Source organism: Lissotriton vulgaris, chromosome 3_1 (assembly GCF_964263255.1).
Source record: "Lissotriton vulgaris chromosome 3_1, aLisVul1.2, whole genome shotgun sequence".
NCBI lineage: Eukaryota > Metazoa > Chordata > Amphibia > Caudata > Salamandridae > Lissotriton > Lissotriton vulgaris.
Window position 1 is genome coordinate 757,283,772 of NC_141689.1, and position 17,240 is coordinate 757,301,011.

The window sequence follows — 17,240 nt, forward strand, 5'->3', positions numbered from 1 at the left end:
CTGATTTGTACAGTTGGAATGACGGCATTGGTATCACGACCATCTAATTCCCTGATGTTTACAGGCACATCACTATATGTTGTGGGCTGTGGTAATATGCTAGCTGACAAGTCAGGTGTTATAGACAGTCTACTCTCCCTAGTACAAGAAACAGTAGGTTCTAAAGGTTGTGGTACATCTGATTGAATTAAGTCATACCTTGGCAAACCGGCAAATGATTCCAACAAAAGTGAATCATGGGACATAGTTGTTTCATTTGTAACGCTAACATGTGTATTAATAATTTCTGGCGTTTGACTTATTAAACACATACTCGCAGGTAAAGAAAGTCTTCTTTCCGTATTTTCGATAGCGTTAACAACCACTCCAATTGTTTGTTGCAGCATCCTATCAATTGCAGTTAAAGTGGGTAGAGGGATTGGCGCCAATGTTTGTTTCCTTGTGGTTGAGCGTGTATGCATAGGTGTTTTTCTATCCCCCACTCTGCTTTGACTTTTACTTTTGACCTCCATCAGGCCGGTTACAAACTATTATCTTTATAAGTCCGCAAGAAGGAGTGATTACCTTGGAGAAGCGGGGAGTGGCAAATGGCAGGGGGGTAGCCCGGTCCGGTCTCCTGCGGTCTCTGAGGGCCTCAGAGGGCCCGCCCTTTGCCCGGGCTTAGCCCGGCGCGTCCCCCGCGCGTCCTCGCGGGGCGAGGGAGGAGTTCTCCCCTTATGCGCCTCCTGGCGCTACGCGCTGACGCTGGGGGAGGCACTCTCACCTCAGGGCTGCTGGGGGTAGTAGTTGATGGGTCTTCTGACCGGCGGAGCCAAGCCCGGCCAGCCGGAAGTGCTGTTTGCTGAAGCGCTGCGGCGGAGCAAGGCCCGGCCGCCCCCTCGGTCCATGCAGGCACTCCACACGCCACAGAAGGAGCCTCGGTGAACTGGAGGTAGGCTCACAGACAGGAACTGCCACACGGTCCTCGGCAGGAGCTCTCCCCTTATGCGCCTCCTGGCGCTACGCGCTGACGCTGGGGGAGGCGCTCTCACCTCAGGGCTGCTGGGGGTTGTAGTTGATGGGTCTCCCGACTGGCGGAGCCAAGCCCGGCCAGCCGGAAGTGCTGTTTGCTGAAGCGCTGCGGCGGAGCAAGGCCCGGCCGCCCCCTCAGTCCCTGCAGGCACTCCACACGCCACAGAAGGAGCCTCGGTGAACTGGAGGTAGGCTCACAGACAGGAACTGCCACACGGTCCTCGGCAGGAGCTCTCCCCTTATGCGCCTCCTGGCGCTACGCGCTGCCGCTGGGGGAGGCGCTCTCACCTCAGGGCTGCTGGGGGTTGTAGTTGATGGGTCTCCCGACCGGCGGAGCCAAGCCCGGCCAGCCGGAAGTGCTGTTTGCTGAAGCGCTGCGGCGGAGCAAGGCCCGGCCGCCCCCTCGGTCCCTGCAGGCACTCCACACGTCACAGAAGGAGCCTCGGTGAACTGGAGGTAGGCTCACAGACAGGAACTGCCACACGGTCCTCGGCAGGAGCTCTCCCCTTATGCGCCTCCTGGCGCTACGCGCTGACGCTGGGGGAGGCGCTCTCACCTCAGGGCTGCTGGGGGTTGTAGTTGATGGGTCTCCCGACCGGCGGAGCCAAGCCCGGCCAGCCGGAAGTGCTGTTTGCTGAAGCGCTGCGGCGGAGCAAGGCCCGGCCGCCCCCTCGGTCCCTGCAGGCACTCCACACGCCACAGAAGGAACCTCGGTGAACTGGAGGTAGGCTCACAGACAGGAACTGTCTTAGCTTAGCTTAGTAAGTTTCCTTATTAACCAATAATGGCAACTATCTTGGTTTGTGATATGCTAAGTAATCTGGCCACGGTCCCAAAGCAGCCTCGAAAAGGCAACATAGAGGAAAGTGCAGCAATACATACATGCTACCAGTCTAAGGAAAGGAAAACGCCACAGCCATCTTCACTGCAGGTTGTGCATCAAAATCCCACATAGCAGCAACATGTTACTGATATTCATGAATATCCTCTCTGCCACCGCTACCACAGAAGAGACAAGAAACCAATACTGCACAAGGAGCAGGAACCGGAAATGTCAGCGTCTCCTGGGAATTTAGCTCAGTGGTGATAGGACCTGTCTTCGTCTGTGATGCTTTCAGTGCGCAGCTGCGGGATTCAGTCACGCTGTCATTGAAAGGCGTGGATTTACAAACTTTCTTCCCTGGATTAGCGTAACAAAAGTGGCACAAACCAAAACAAAAAGGGTTTTCCTTCATTTACTTTCTAATGTAAAACATGTTTTGTACCAGAAAATACCCTGAAAATAACGCAAAGCAGCGCGAAGCACTGCTGTGTGTTACTTAGTGCCAAGGGCGTGTCGTGGGTGGTACATGGTCGCCCCCATGCTGCCATCCATGTCTTTTGAGGCAAAACCCTATCTGCAAACACTAGTAGACAGGGTAAAGCGCAAAAAGTTAACACCATTTGAAATGAGGTGTTAAGGGGAGAAATGTTTTTATTTCTCCTTTCTTTTCCAACTTTGCATGCGTGGTACACTAGGCAGCACACATACAAAGTAGAAACAGTTCTAAAGGGTGTCTAAGCATAGTATTTTGTACAGGAAAGGTACCCTTCCTGTACAAAACCTATCTTAGACACAGGCACGCAGCCTAGCATTATGGCGCTAAGGTATGTGCTTGGCACATTGCAGCTTAAATAAGCTCTGGCCCTAGTGAGAGGGAGCAAGAGAGACATATCTCTGTAGATATAGTGCTTTCCTGCTTCCTTCCTGTCACGCAACACAGCGCAGCTGTTTTGTGTGTTCTGTGGTCCTCTCAAGGTTAATCATCCTGGTGAAGCCCTGTTTCCCACATGTCATCTCAATGGCCTTTTGACCCCTTTTGATTTAAACATAATGAGTTATGGATTTAAAAGCTGATGGCTTGAGTGGCAAAGGCAATTCGCAGAAGTATGCTAAGCAGTGTAGGAATGTATGGGCCTAGCTCAGCCATAATATAATTCTGATGTCAGCGCTGTATAGGGTTTCATGACATTTGTTTGGGACGGGGTTGTGGTCATCGATGGCGCTCTCGCTGCTCAACAGGCAGAGTTCCCTACCGGTGCAGACAGTCTCATGCACTTGCAAGGTATCCCCGTCCAATAAATGGATAACAGGTGTCCTCCAGTGGCTGCACACACATTACAGTCATGCATGCCCTAACATTGGCCTCTCACACGTTTCATTAAACACCCAGTAACAGCTGGATAATTCAGAGACTGGGGGAGCCAATATTGCTAATCGTTCTTGTGATTAATAGGTTTCCAAAAGAGGACTTGTTTGTCTTGTTGCTTTCATCCAGAGTATGCCAGCGACGCCTTTAGAAACACTGGCGTTCCCACTCCAGAACGTGAGGATGTGAGGAGTGGTGGTTGTTCAGCAACATCTGGTGGAAGTGGAAGAGCATAAACACACAGTTATAAGCAAGTTTGACCAAAACAAGGTCAGTGCACACATTGTCTCCACTATTAACTTGTACCATAGGGAACTGGATGTGTCCATCTAGTGCAGACCCAGATAGTTGCAGAAGGCCAGAGTGTTAGACTTTAACCAGAGGTCGTTACACGCTGAGGCCAAAGTGCAAGAGCTCATAACCAGAGTGCGCCAAATACAAGACTGTAGTGCCAGAAGTGCAAGGGCGGAAAGCCATAGTGTGAGACTGCCATGATGAAAGACGAGAGCCTGTGTATGTCTGATGAGCCAGAACCTGAAACTTAACCTAGGCCATGTGTTGTTTGCCAGATTTAATTGGAGGGATTTTCATAGGTCTCTGAAACATGAGTGCAAGACTGTCCAAGCAATTGTGCATTGGAGCTGTACTCCGGCTTAGTGACATTGAGCAATGTCAGTATGACTGCCTCATGATGAAAGCAATGAATGGAGTATACACACATCGAGTATGATGCAGAGAGGAAGCAGCTCACTGCAGAACCAGGGCTACAGATCATTCACGAGATACCTAGTGCCCATCTGATATGAAGGGATGAGGGTAGCTACACTAATTGGGGAAAAAGCTCCTTACAAAATCGTAATAGTACTAATAGTCTTCATTACCTTGAAGGTGTTGATAGGGCTACAAAGGTGGCATCTCACTCGCTCTCCCCATTCTCCTCCCCAACTACTTGCATTCTAAAAGTGTACCCTCTCAGAGAAAGGGTCTGTGTAGGCACACCACGAGTGAGCTGGACATCATGAATTTGTGATATCCCTATAGACACCTGATCTTGGCATATGGCACCTAAATATACTCTAAGACAGCTGCAGAACATATCCATGATCAGAACTAAGGCTAAGGTGAAACTGGGACATCCAATGAACTACAGAAATGCATGAGACCAAAGTCACAGCTTGAATAGAGATAAAACCATGGAACAGCTGGTCAGCAGGTGATCTAAAGAACATAGCTTGTAGTATAGTCAGTGGTGTAGCGAGACCTTTTGCTTCCTGTGGTGGCCCCTGAGTTTGCTGTCTGCAGTAGCAATGTGTAAGAGCGGGAGGGTGAGAGGTGCTTGGGATTCCTGTCTTCCCGCCCCACGTATTGATCAAAGTAGGAAAGTAGGGAAAAGACTCTATGGAATACTTACTGCTATGGTAAGTCCTAGAGTCATGGTCTATCCTTATCAGTACACCTGATTCGTATGAAAAATCTTTCAATAAAGTGGTTTGGAAAGTGAATATGCCTTTTTTCCAAAGGTGTGCTAATAGAACATTCATTTGTACCATATTATTAGATCACTCTGTGACATCTGAGCCAATATTTTAAATGGCGGAGAATGGTTCTCTGAATTCTGCCCATCAGCCACCTTGTCTGTAGGCGAACACTTCAGATCATCGCAGTATATCCTCCAAGGTCTAAATCAAGTGTAGGATGTCTACTGTTGATTCCAAGCACATAGAAGGTTATGTAAATATGATAGCTACTGCTATGGTAAGACATAGATGATAATGCTGTAACACAGACATGTCCTGATAAAATAATTAGGGTCTGATCTAGAGTTAGATGTACAGGCTACTCTATTACAAGCATGACAGATATGCCTCCCACCAAATTTTAAGTATATTATATCCTATGGCACTTATAGTAAGGTATACAGGATATCTGTCATGCCAATACCAACCGTCAAATGTAAAGATCACCTCCATCAAGGTGGTTCCTCTGAACTTAAAAAGATAGGTGAATGGTTGCCTTCAGTTTTGATAGTTGTCAACCAGATTGCTTATTTTCCAAAAACAAACTTCAGAAATGGGAATTTGTTTAAGAAAAAAAGAAATTATTAATGACTCCCACACCCTGGAGTTTTTTATCTGGGTTTGGGGTGATTATTATTTCAATTTTCTCTGCGTGACCACCAGACAAACACAAAAAAGCCATGACTCCTAGTAGGGGTGGTTGGAGTAACTTTCCCGATGGCAGAACCAAAGGGACAACTACCATTGGAAAACTGACATGTTTGTCGAAAATACCTTGTTCACCAAATTCTAAATCCAGCCCTTAGTTCTTTAGTTAATTTATTAGCGTAGCTGTTCTAAAAAATCATTGGAACATAAATATTGCATGAAAATTATTTTTCAGCTAATTTAGAGGTAAAGGGAATATACCATGTTTGGAAAATATCATGTTCAGAGGTACTACATGCAATAATTTAACACACAACTGTATGTGCTAACACAAAATGTCCATTATAATTAGCACCACTGTAAATCAAAGACTCCTGAAAATCATTTGATTAGCTAATGTAAAAGCACATAAGGCTCCAAAGTAACGGAATGTAACAGGTAATTGGCAGGAAAGATCCTGCAGGAATTAATGAAATAGGGTGTAAACGGGAACCATAGATCCTACAACAGTACTGCCTCCCAAAGTACTATAGACAGACAAAATAACTGGTAGGTTCTGACTAAGTGAGGGTCAGAGATATGTGGGAATTGCCATTAGCAAAATTAAGTTTGTAATCCAAGAACATAAATCCAATATTAAAGGCAGAGTCTTGACCACAAAATTATTCACACATTTCAAACTGTTGAAGGGCATTTCCAGGGATTTTACCCGGACTATTACTGAGAAATGTGACGATAAAACTGGCATAAATTCAAAACAGCTGTTGTTAAAGGGAGAACAGAAATGGGTGTGTCACTTATGTTTCACTAAACCAGGAGTGAATAATATGATTGAGTGACATAGTCCTGCCGGGGAGAATGGTTTTTCTAGGATGAGACATTTCATCATGGAAATTGACATTTTGCATTGTGGATCCATTCACTAGTACTACTGTAATGAACATAATATTTAAGCTCTTTATTATGAAACAGAAAAAATTTGTAAACAACATTTCAAGGGTCCACCACATCATCCCCTGCATCTCCTCATATTTCATTAAGCATAATAATTTTATAAATGGGAATTGTAACACTACTTAATGTACATTTTCATCACACCCATCAGCATTAATTCACTTATTGTCTGTTTTAAGTGTTTAGCACTATATATTAACACCTTTCAGATTATATATCTATCAAGCCGCCACAGAATAAGCCCATGTGGACATTTGGCGCCCCTCCATGATGTCACCATGTCAATATACCGGGCATGCTATTACCCTCACTTTACTACCAAATACATGTGCAAGGTCACGCTGACTCTGGATGCTGAAGTGGAGTCCTGCAGTAATTGGACAGGTTAACAGGCATGGAGCCCTGCATGTTTTAACGTCTATCCTAAACTCCCCAACACATTGAGTATACTGTAGTACTACGTCAGCAATTTCAGAGTTTGTTCATGGGTGCCCGTTAATTCAGTCCCATGAATCAAATAGCTCACTTATCTTTAGGAGTTAATTTGGGCCTCATTAAGATGTCGGTCAGATCGCAAGCAACAGGCCCTCAGTTGCCATCTGATCAACATCTGGTGATGTGGTCTGATTGCCGCATTATGATGTGGGCGATCAGAGGCAGCGGGCAGAGAGACCGACTGATGCTTCCAGAGGGCTCATGTCTGTCAGAGGATAATACCCTACAATAGGGCCATTGCCTGCTCAGGCACCACCGCAGGGATTACGATGTCCCTTCCAGACAGCTTTTCAATGGTGTCCCAAACACCATAGAAAGGCTGTCAGAAACGGACTTCCCTGTGGCTTCCAGTACCTGTGGTGCCCCATAAACATCCATGCACTGTGTGCCAGGCACCAAAGGGGGGCTGACAGACGGTGTATGGATGTCTGAAAACATCAATTTTTCCAATGCTGCTTGTGCTGTGACCCTTTTCGGGCTGCAACACAAGCTGCAATAGAAAAATGGATGTTCCTGACTGCCTGATGGGCAGTCACATCCTAATTTGTCAGATGGAACTGCCGACTACTAGTCTGGTGGCTTCCAATCCGAAACTATGTGGAATGCCCTGTGTGTTTAATGGTGTGGCTGAAGTATGGTCCCACTGACTCTAAATAACCTAGACACCACAAATGCTGAACATAATTTCAAATGAACCAAGAGCCACCTTAGAGTATCAGCCATTAATGGGTGGCAGTTACTCACAATCTTGCCTTCGAGTCAAATAAATAAAAGCAGTTTGCCCTATTATATTAAAGCTGAAAAGAATATTTTGTAAAACAAATTATTGGTATACACAAGTCCAAATGAGGCATGATCCACTTGTCCCCATTTGTATTATTTTACGATGTTGATTCTAATTCTACTGAGATTCAATTATATACACAATTAATGAAAGCAGTTGCACAACTTGAAGCAATCATTTATTAGGGTACAACATTGATGCTGCACTAGGCAATGACCACAGAGAGGAACATAATTTATTGTGAAAAAGTTACTATCATGATTCTGTACTATTATTTGTATTTTAAGAGATGATCTTGATGGAGCGGGATTTTCTGTATCTCATTTGTCGAGTGTAATCATTATATAACCCTTGCCTTTGGTTGTATGAGTTTTATCTCATCAACAAGGAGAAGATAAAAGGAGCACACATCTACCTCAATTCCATTAAGCGTTAAAATCATTACTTTAGTATAGTCAATAAAGAGAATTTGTGTGTTAAAGTGTTTTATTATTCATTTTCTTGACTTTTCATAATTTATTCAATAAGTTTAAGGGCCTTATTATGACTTAGGCAATCCTACAGTGGACAGTCCAACACGCTGTCTGCTGTAGGATCACCAAATTCTTGGTGTGACCGTCTGCCAGATTGGGAGTTAAATCCTAGTCTGGAAGGTAGTCCTGCGGAGGTCTGCCTGGCTCACAGAAGAGCCTATCATGCAGACTGCCACAGTCAGAGGGCCGACTGCACCTTCCTGCACTGTGTGGCATACATGCCACGGAGTGCAGTAAGGGGGTGTGCAAATCCAATGGGGCACTACATGTGCATCCCTGCATGCACTTACAGGCCCAAATCCAGCAGGGGCGCTCCTAGGGCACCCTATGTTGCCATTCCGATACCCCTTTATTGGCAGTTTCACCACCATGAAAAGAGCTGTGAATGGGCAACTCATGAGATGTTAGTCGGTGCCGGCTGCGGCACCTCCAGCATATTCCTGCTGGTGAAAGAGGATCGGCCCAACGGGATCCTTGATCCCGGAATTGCCGTTAGTCTCGATCTCGAGGTGGTCTGACTGCTGCAGTCGTAATACTTTGGTGGGGTGTTGCGGTGATCCTGTGGACCACCAAACTCATAATCAGGGCCATAGTCTTTTAAGCATTAGCATCAGAAATTAATATAATCTAATAATAGATATTTCAATATAGGAACAAATACACAATTCGTGACAATTATTTTTAAAATAGTAATAATTCCAACAATTGTGCTCCCTAAAGTAATTTACCTACTACAAATTAAATGGAATAGAATAATATGCCAGTATAGTAACCCAATAAAGAGTTCTGATGAGAGATTAAATGCCTAAGCATAAAGCCTTTGCAATTCAAATACAGAAAGTGTCAATCTGTAAAAGTATTCTCAGCTATAAATCAGCAGACATCTAATAAAACAGGGAAGAGGCTCAAAGTAATCTCTCATGAAAAAAGATATGATCTCAAGAAATCAGAGATGGAACTCCTGAAAATTTGAGCGAGAGAAGCTCCACCCACTCTATGAACATGCACTAACATAAACACAATAAATATTGAATAGAAACGCGTATGTCATTCTTCGTTCCCAACATTCAATAGGATTTCAGTTATCCCTTGGGAGTAGGAAAACTCCCCAGTTTGTCATATCTTCAAAATGGGCAACAGATATAAGTCCTTGAAAAGATACTTTGTCCACATTTTGTGGTTCAGACTGTCCTTCCCATGGAATCATCCTTCATACTGTCTCCTCTCCATCCGATGAGAACCTCATTCTCAGTTGTCTACTACAAAACAAATACCTATTCAATATCTAACAGAAGGCTTCTGGAAAGTTACTGTATCTGCAGCAAGAGAGAAAAATATTTTATGCAAAACAACAGCTCAATGTGGAAAGCTAGCCTTTCAATGCTAGTGTATTTTGCAGTTAATATGGCATCAACAGTTAGACTAACTTGAATCAGCACATCATTATGTCTTATGTATGCTTATATTGTCTAAGTACATTTACCTACTACAAATTGAACTAAAAATATGTGAATTATCTTAACAAAAACATCTGCACATTTATATCAATGCTTTCTGTTTAATAACTGAAAAAAATCACTTCAGCAAGCTCTTGTAGATGCCTGAAACCGCCAGATTCAGGAGTATCATTTTAATTTCATTCTTTTACTTAGAGAGTATAGAACATACTTCACGACATAGATGCTGTAATCCACACCCCAGTCTCCTGAGCTGTAAAAAGTTTAGGATAAAGGGGAGTATGACATTTGCTGTGTGTCATGAAAGGGGTACATTCTTGAGAGATATTATATTGCCTATTAATATATGTGAGATTTGAATACCTATTGATTTACCCTTGTTGTGGTTATTGTATGCTATCTCCTAGGATGTCAGGGAAGCATTGCGATTGTAATAAAGTTGCAGTCTATCCTTCTAATTTTGCCTTTACAATGGTTAATAGAGCAGCCATTATATAGAAAGAGCATAGCAGTCCTGAAGAAATCCCCAGGATGCATTTTTGCATTGTGAAAGTGCGGAAACATGTTGATCTCAGTAGTGGGCTGAGGAGGGTAACATTATAATATTTATTTGTCTCCCACTCCTCTGTTGTTTTTAACCTTACATAAAATAGAGCAGCAACAGATTATTACTACAACTCATTACATTTTCTTTAATCTATTTTATTGCAATTTTAGCATTTTCATGTGAAACTATCCTTTTTGTTCATAAACAAAACACTCCAAGAGTTCTGATGAACCTGTTGTTTGTCAAAGTGTTGCTGACGAACGAATGGCCCCAATGAAAAAGCGTGCCACCTAGTTTGGGTGAGGGGTGGCATCCTTTTTGTAAGAATTGCAACTGACAAGACCAGCAGAAGGAATCAATATCCTATAGACACCACACATAGTGGCATCACCTGGGGCATATGCTATGGCAGTGTATGCACACAAACCACCTAATTAACATGTGCTTAACATTTGATAACTTGGCACAAAAACAGTCAGGCATAACATTTGGACAATGTGTAAAGTATTTATGGAACACAGAAACAGTAATAAATTGACAACACAAGAAAAGTCCCAAACCAATTTATAAAAATAGAGTAGATAGTAATAAATTATGTTACACTAACCCTGGGCATAGTGTGCATAGTGGGGCTATGTGAAGTGCCACGGAGTTGGCAACAAACTCTGTGGCACTCCCCGTAGCTCCGCTACGCCGCCCGCTTCCACCCCTATTTAAGATATGTGTTAGCAGTAATTTAAAACAATTAAAAACCACTTACCTATTTACTGCGGCATCCCAGGGCTGCCCTCCTCCTCTTCCTTGCCATTCGGATACTGTTTAAGAAAACTGTGCATGTGCGCACACATACGCAGTTTTCTTAAGCAGTATCCAAATAGCGAGGAAGAGGAGCAGGGCAGCCAGAGGACGGAGCGGTAAAGAGGTAAGTGGTTTAAATATTTTAAATTTCTGCTAACGTATATCTCAATAGGGGGGTGGAGGTGGGCGGCGGGCCAACTCTGCTCCGTTGCGGAGTGTGCGGGGGTTTGTCTACTCTACGTTCTCTGCAGAACGGTGAGTAGGCAAAACACTGCACACTCCATCGGCGGATTGGAATTCTCTTCCCACAGTTATTTGACACCAAAATGACAAAACTCCAATCAGTACTACTAGAGTTATGAATTTTTAAAGGTTTTTGTGAAAATACTATCCAAATAAACAAAGAGCCAACTATGGATATCTGATCGCTGTGTACCGGGTCAAAGTCAAAAGTTCAGGCCAACGGTGATGGTGGCAGGTTGGCAACAGTCACCAGACCTTCTTAGAACCATGCCAAGAGCCACATTTTGTGGTAGAGAAGAGCCTGAAAGCTTGAATCCAGATCTCTGCGCCATATCAAGGGTCTAGCACCTGAGGGGCACCGCTTGGGGTCAGAACCTCAATTCAGCTGGTTCCAGGTGCTGCTTGTTTGGGAGCCTTTTATGGCATTGGGGCTCAGATCAGAAGGTCAGTAGACTGGCCCTTGGAGTAATTTCTGGTAGTACTGGGTGCAGATGAAGATGGAGTGCTCAACAGCAGGGTTGTCCTCTGAGGGTTCGTGGTGTCGGATTCACCAATGCACTCTTACCTGAAAGGTACTGTACTCCTACCTGTAAGGTGCTTAGTAGGGTTTCGCAGAGACGCTGTGAGTCAACCTCTCAGGATCCCTATCCAACAACCAGTGATTTTGTTACACACTATGGCCTTTTGATGGAACTCAGGGAGAAGGGCCGGAATCGGACGCTTGTGGAATTCCTGTTGTCGACCTGCTAGGCAATAGGAAGTATTTTTTAGAGTGTGGTTCTATGAGCTATGTTGCTATCCTTTTTAAAACTGCTAACTTTACAATTCTACTAGCACTACAATCCCTACATTAATTTGGGAACAGGTGTAGCATAAACGTCCTACCTGTGATCTACAGGAATCGGCGTTGCGTCCTGAACGCCGTCCTGAGTTTGGGTGTTGTCCTCTGAGGGCGTAGTCGGTGTAGTGATGAAGTGGTTTCATTTTTAGATGATGATGAGTCTTCTCTGTGAGTGAAAAAACATAGGATAAGTATTTCTATTCCTTTAGTCAAAAGATGCTCTCAACGTTACATTCATCTCAAGGATTACATCATAATTATTCACTTACTCCAATTTCACCCTCGTATTGATTCCATTATGACATTCTGTTTTTAAAACAATTTAAGAAGTGGAACAACAAGTGCACGAAACAAAGATTGCAAAAGGTAACTATTTAGATTGCTTTTTTTTGCTGAGGTCTCTTATAGTTCTAAATATCTGTTCTTAAATCATAAAAGTCATTCCAAAAATTGTCTTTAATTTCTAACTGCTGCACTTTCATGTGCTGCTTTCCTGTGATGAGCACCTTTAGATTAAAGAAATGTTCACTTAGCTTTCTTTCTTTTTCAGGAAACGCTGACCCCGTGGAGAAGGTCAGGATTGAAGAGGTTTTATCGTCATCAGGTAAGCCGAGGAAAGAAGAGCAGCTGTTGCCGAGTCGAACGCCGGAAGGCTAAGCGTCTTCTAGAACTTGGGTGTGGTATTTTATAGCCATGCCACACCAAAGGATGGCCGCTACGTCCTGCGTGTTTTTAAACACGCTGCGTCTTGCGGTTGTATTGAGTAGTTTATGGCAATACGAGTGAATGCGGGTCAGCGCAAGTGTTCCTAAATGTTTGTCTATAACTTTGAGGTTTCTGTGAGAATGTCTGAAAGCAAATAAGTAAAATATATCGCTCGAAAAACTAGTGGAATTATCATGACTGCACAAGTGAAATATGCACGAACAACAACACGCATTGGTAAGAGTTAAAGGTACAAGGCTAACGCTTTACATTGGCACCTTGTAAATCACGCATGATTTTTGGATTATACACAAACACTTTTGGAGTACTTGGATACACGGGCCAGGGGAGGTTTCCAATTGGGGAATGTACTGTTCTGGACAAAGCAGGAAACCATGTATGGCACAGACACTATATTTGTTCTAATAGGGCGTATCCTTTAGTTGGTATGGGATCATGACACATTGCAAGCTCCAACCAGGAAAACAGATTTTCAGGTACAACAGCAGTACGGCAGAGTGCACAGCAGGTAACAACAGCAGTCAGTCCTCTGAGAGTCCTTGCATATGTCCAGTAGTGAAATAAAGAGTGGGTCTAAAGGATCAATTTTTATACCCTCGTGGTCTTCCCCTGGAAGGTGGGAGAAGCTTCTGGAAAGGTTATTTAAAGTGCATGGAACTTCTCAACTCCCCTGCCCTGGCTCAAGCTGGCTTCGTTGACAATGCAGGGGTTTAAGACCCTTCGTGTGAAGGCAGAACACAGACTATTATGGTATAAGTGGAGCTGTGTTCAGCTCCACCCCCTCAGACTGCCAGTGACGGTCCATTGAAGCGCCAAATTAATCCCTCTATTGTGTGACTGCCTGGGAGGAATTCACAAAGTCTAACTGTCAGCTACACCGAAGCATGTGTTCTAAGGCAGGCTGTCTGCACAAATGGCTATGGACAGGAAAATGCCAATGTGGCATTTTCAAAATTGGAATGAAAAAGCCAACTTTACCATTAAAGAGGGTTTATCATTACAATTTCATAGATATCAAACATGGGATAACTACATGTTCCCGATTGGGAACTAAAGCTTTTTAAATGTAATAAGGAATTCCCAATGTTATACTATGGGACGGGTTGGCCTCACAGTAGTGAAAATTAATTTAGGAGTTTTTCACTATGAGGACATGTAAAACTTAAAAGTACATGTCTAACCTTTCAATTGCACATCACCCTACTCTATGGGCAACCTAGGGCCTACCTTAGGGGTGACCTATATTTAATAAAAGGGGAGTTTTCGGTTTGGGAAATGGTTTTAATGGCAAGTTGACATGGCAGTTTAAAACTGTATTCAAACTTCAGTGGGACTGTGCCATGTTTTATAATGCTGCTTAGGTGGGAGGTACAATAAGTGCTGTAGGCCCACTTGTATCATTTAAGTTACAGGCCCTGGGTATCTGGTATCTGGTTTACCATTCTACAAGGGACTTAGAAGTAAATGTAATATGCCAATAAGGTAAAAAGCCAATTGAGATATGTTTTATAGAGAGAGTACACACACTTTAGCACTGGTTAGCAATGGCAAAGTACACAGAGTTCTAAGGCCAACAAAAAAATAAATACAAAAAGTGTATGAAAAAAGGTAAAGCTTTTGCGGTGATGCTGGAAAGAGGGCCAGGTCCAACATTTTGGAAACAAAAGAAATGCCTACAGAGAGCTGAAGCTGTCTGCAGCTGAGAACCAGAAAGACCATATACAAACTGGGGCTTGTTCAACAGGCTTCTTGGTGCAAGTAAAAAGAAATATGCAAAACATAAGCACAAATGTGGAGGAACACCGTAGACAGATGGGATTTATGTTTTTTACGACAAAACTTTTAAGTCACCAACACATGGTTAAGGACTGTATACCAAAATTGTGTATCATTTCCAAATGTTCATATATAGCTGGTGTGCAAGGCAACATTCAGATATACGGTAACACACAAAGTGTATGTAACAGGTATTAAGAAAAAAAAAAGATGCAGAATGCCATTAATGTGTTTTTTACATATAATACATCATTCTTTCGGGTATATGAGTTACGGATTCAACATATGAAAAGAAAAGTATGTTGCAACATATACTTTCATGTTGCAGGATGTGGAAATAACACTATAATGTTCCCTGAAGAAAATGAACAGTTACCAATTGTTTCCAAAATGAAATATGGGCCTGATTCACAAAGATAAACTTACACTTTGCATGTTTTATGAGTAGTATCTTTACAACTGCTGATTCTCCACACTTGTGGCAGAGACTCTGCTCATAAACAGATAAGGCTGTCCTGAAGTCATAAAGATACTACTCGTAAAATACCTTTGTGAATAGAAACAAATTGCAAGCATACACAGAACAAACACAAGGAGATGAGGGACGGAGCGCTGAACCTTTTCAGACACTCACCCCCAGTCACATATCTGGGTTGAATCCATCATCATTCTTTAGCACACTTCGCCACCTCAGTACCGACCCAGCTATATGCAAATGAGTCTTGACCCTGTGCCTCATGGGGACTGTCCAGACCGAATTGCCAAACCAGGTCTTCCCTGAACCGGAAACAAGCATCCTGGGAACGGTTTCTGGGTAACACCCTTCATCAGCTAGGCTAGCTCGAATCCAGTGGCAAAGTGAGCAAGAGACCCACGTCTGGGTATACCCTGAAAACTTATGGCAAACAAAATAAACACAAGGAGATGATGGACGGAGAGCTGAAACTTTTCAGACACTCACCCCCAGTCACATATCTGGGTTGAATCCATCATCATTCTTTACCTCTCTTCACCACCTCAGTTCAGACCCAGCTATATGCAAATCAATCTTGACCTTGTGCCTCATGGGAATAGTCCAGCCCAAATTGCCAAGCCAGGTCTTCCCTGAACCGGAAACAAGCATCATGGCACCGGTTTCTGGGTAACATCCTTCATCAGCTAGGCTAGCTTTAATCCTGTGGCAAAGTGAGTAAGGGACCCACGTCTGGGCATACCCTGCCAACTTAAGGCGAACAAAGCAAACACAAGGAGATTATGGACTGGCGCAGAAACTTTTCAGACACTCACCCCCAGTCATAGATCTGGGTTGAATCCATCATTATTCTTTAGCTGACTTCGCCAACTCAGTTCATACCCAGCTATATGCAAAGCAGCCTTGATCCTGTGCCTCATGTAAACAGTCCAGCCTGAATTGCCAAGCCAGATCTTCCCTGAACCGGAAACAAGCATCCTGGGACTGGTTTCTGGGTAACACCCTTCATCAGTCAGGCCAGCTTGAATCCAGTGGCAAAGTGAGCAAGGGACCCACGTCTGGGCATACCCTGCCAACTTAGGGTGAACAAAGCAAACACAAGGAGATGATGGATGGAGCGCTGAAACTTTTCAGACACTCGCCCCCAATCACAGATCTGGGTTGAAGCCATCACCATTCTTTAGCGCACTTCGCCACCTCAGTTCAGACCCAGCTAAATGCAAATGAGTCTTGACCCTGTGCCTCATGGGAACAGTGCAGCCCGAATTGCCAAACCAGGTCTTCCGTGAACCGGAAACAAGCATCCTGGGAACGGTTTCTGTGTAACACCTTTCATCAGCTAGGCTAGCTTGAATCCAGTGGCAAAGTGAGCAAGAGACCCACGTCTGGGTATACCCTGAAAACTTATGGCAAACAAAATAAACACAAGGAGATGATGGACGGAGCGCTGAAACTTTTCAGACACTCACCCCCAGTCACATATCTGGTTTGAATCCATATTCATTCTTTACCTCACTTCACCACCTCAGTTCAGACCCAGCTATATGCAAATCAGTCTTGACCCTGTGCCTCATGGGAACAGTCCAGCCTGAATTGCCAAGCCAGTTCTTCCCTGAACCGGAAACAAGCATCCTGGGACTGGTTTCTGGGTAACACCTTTTATCAGTCAGGCCAGCTTGAATCCAGTGGAAAAGTGAGCAAGGGACCCACGTCTGGGCATACCCTGCCAACTTAGGGTGAACAAAGTAAACACAAGGAGATGATGGATGGAGCACTGAACCTTTTCAGACACTCACCCCCAGTCACATATCTGGGTTGAATCCATCATCATTCTTTACCTCACTTCACCACCTCAGTTCAGACCCAGCTATATGCAAATCAGTCTTGACCCTGTGCCTCATGGGAACAGTCCAGCCTGAATTGCCAAGCCAGTTCTTCCCTGAACCGGAAACAAGCATCATGGCACCTGTTTCTGGGTAACATCCTTCATCAGCCAGGCTAGCTTTAATCCTCAGGCAAAGTGAGTAAGGGACCCACGTCTGGGCATACCCTGCCAACTGAAGGCGAACAAAGCAAACACAAGGAGATGATGGACGGGCGCAGAAACTTTTCAGACACTCACCCCCAGTCATAGATCTGGGTTGAATCCATCATCATTCTTTAGCTGACTTTGCCAACTCAGTTCATACCCAGCTATATGCAAAGCAGCCTTGCCTCTGCCTCGTGGGAACTGTCCAGCCTGAATTGCC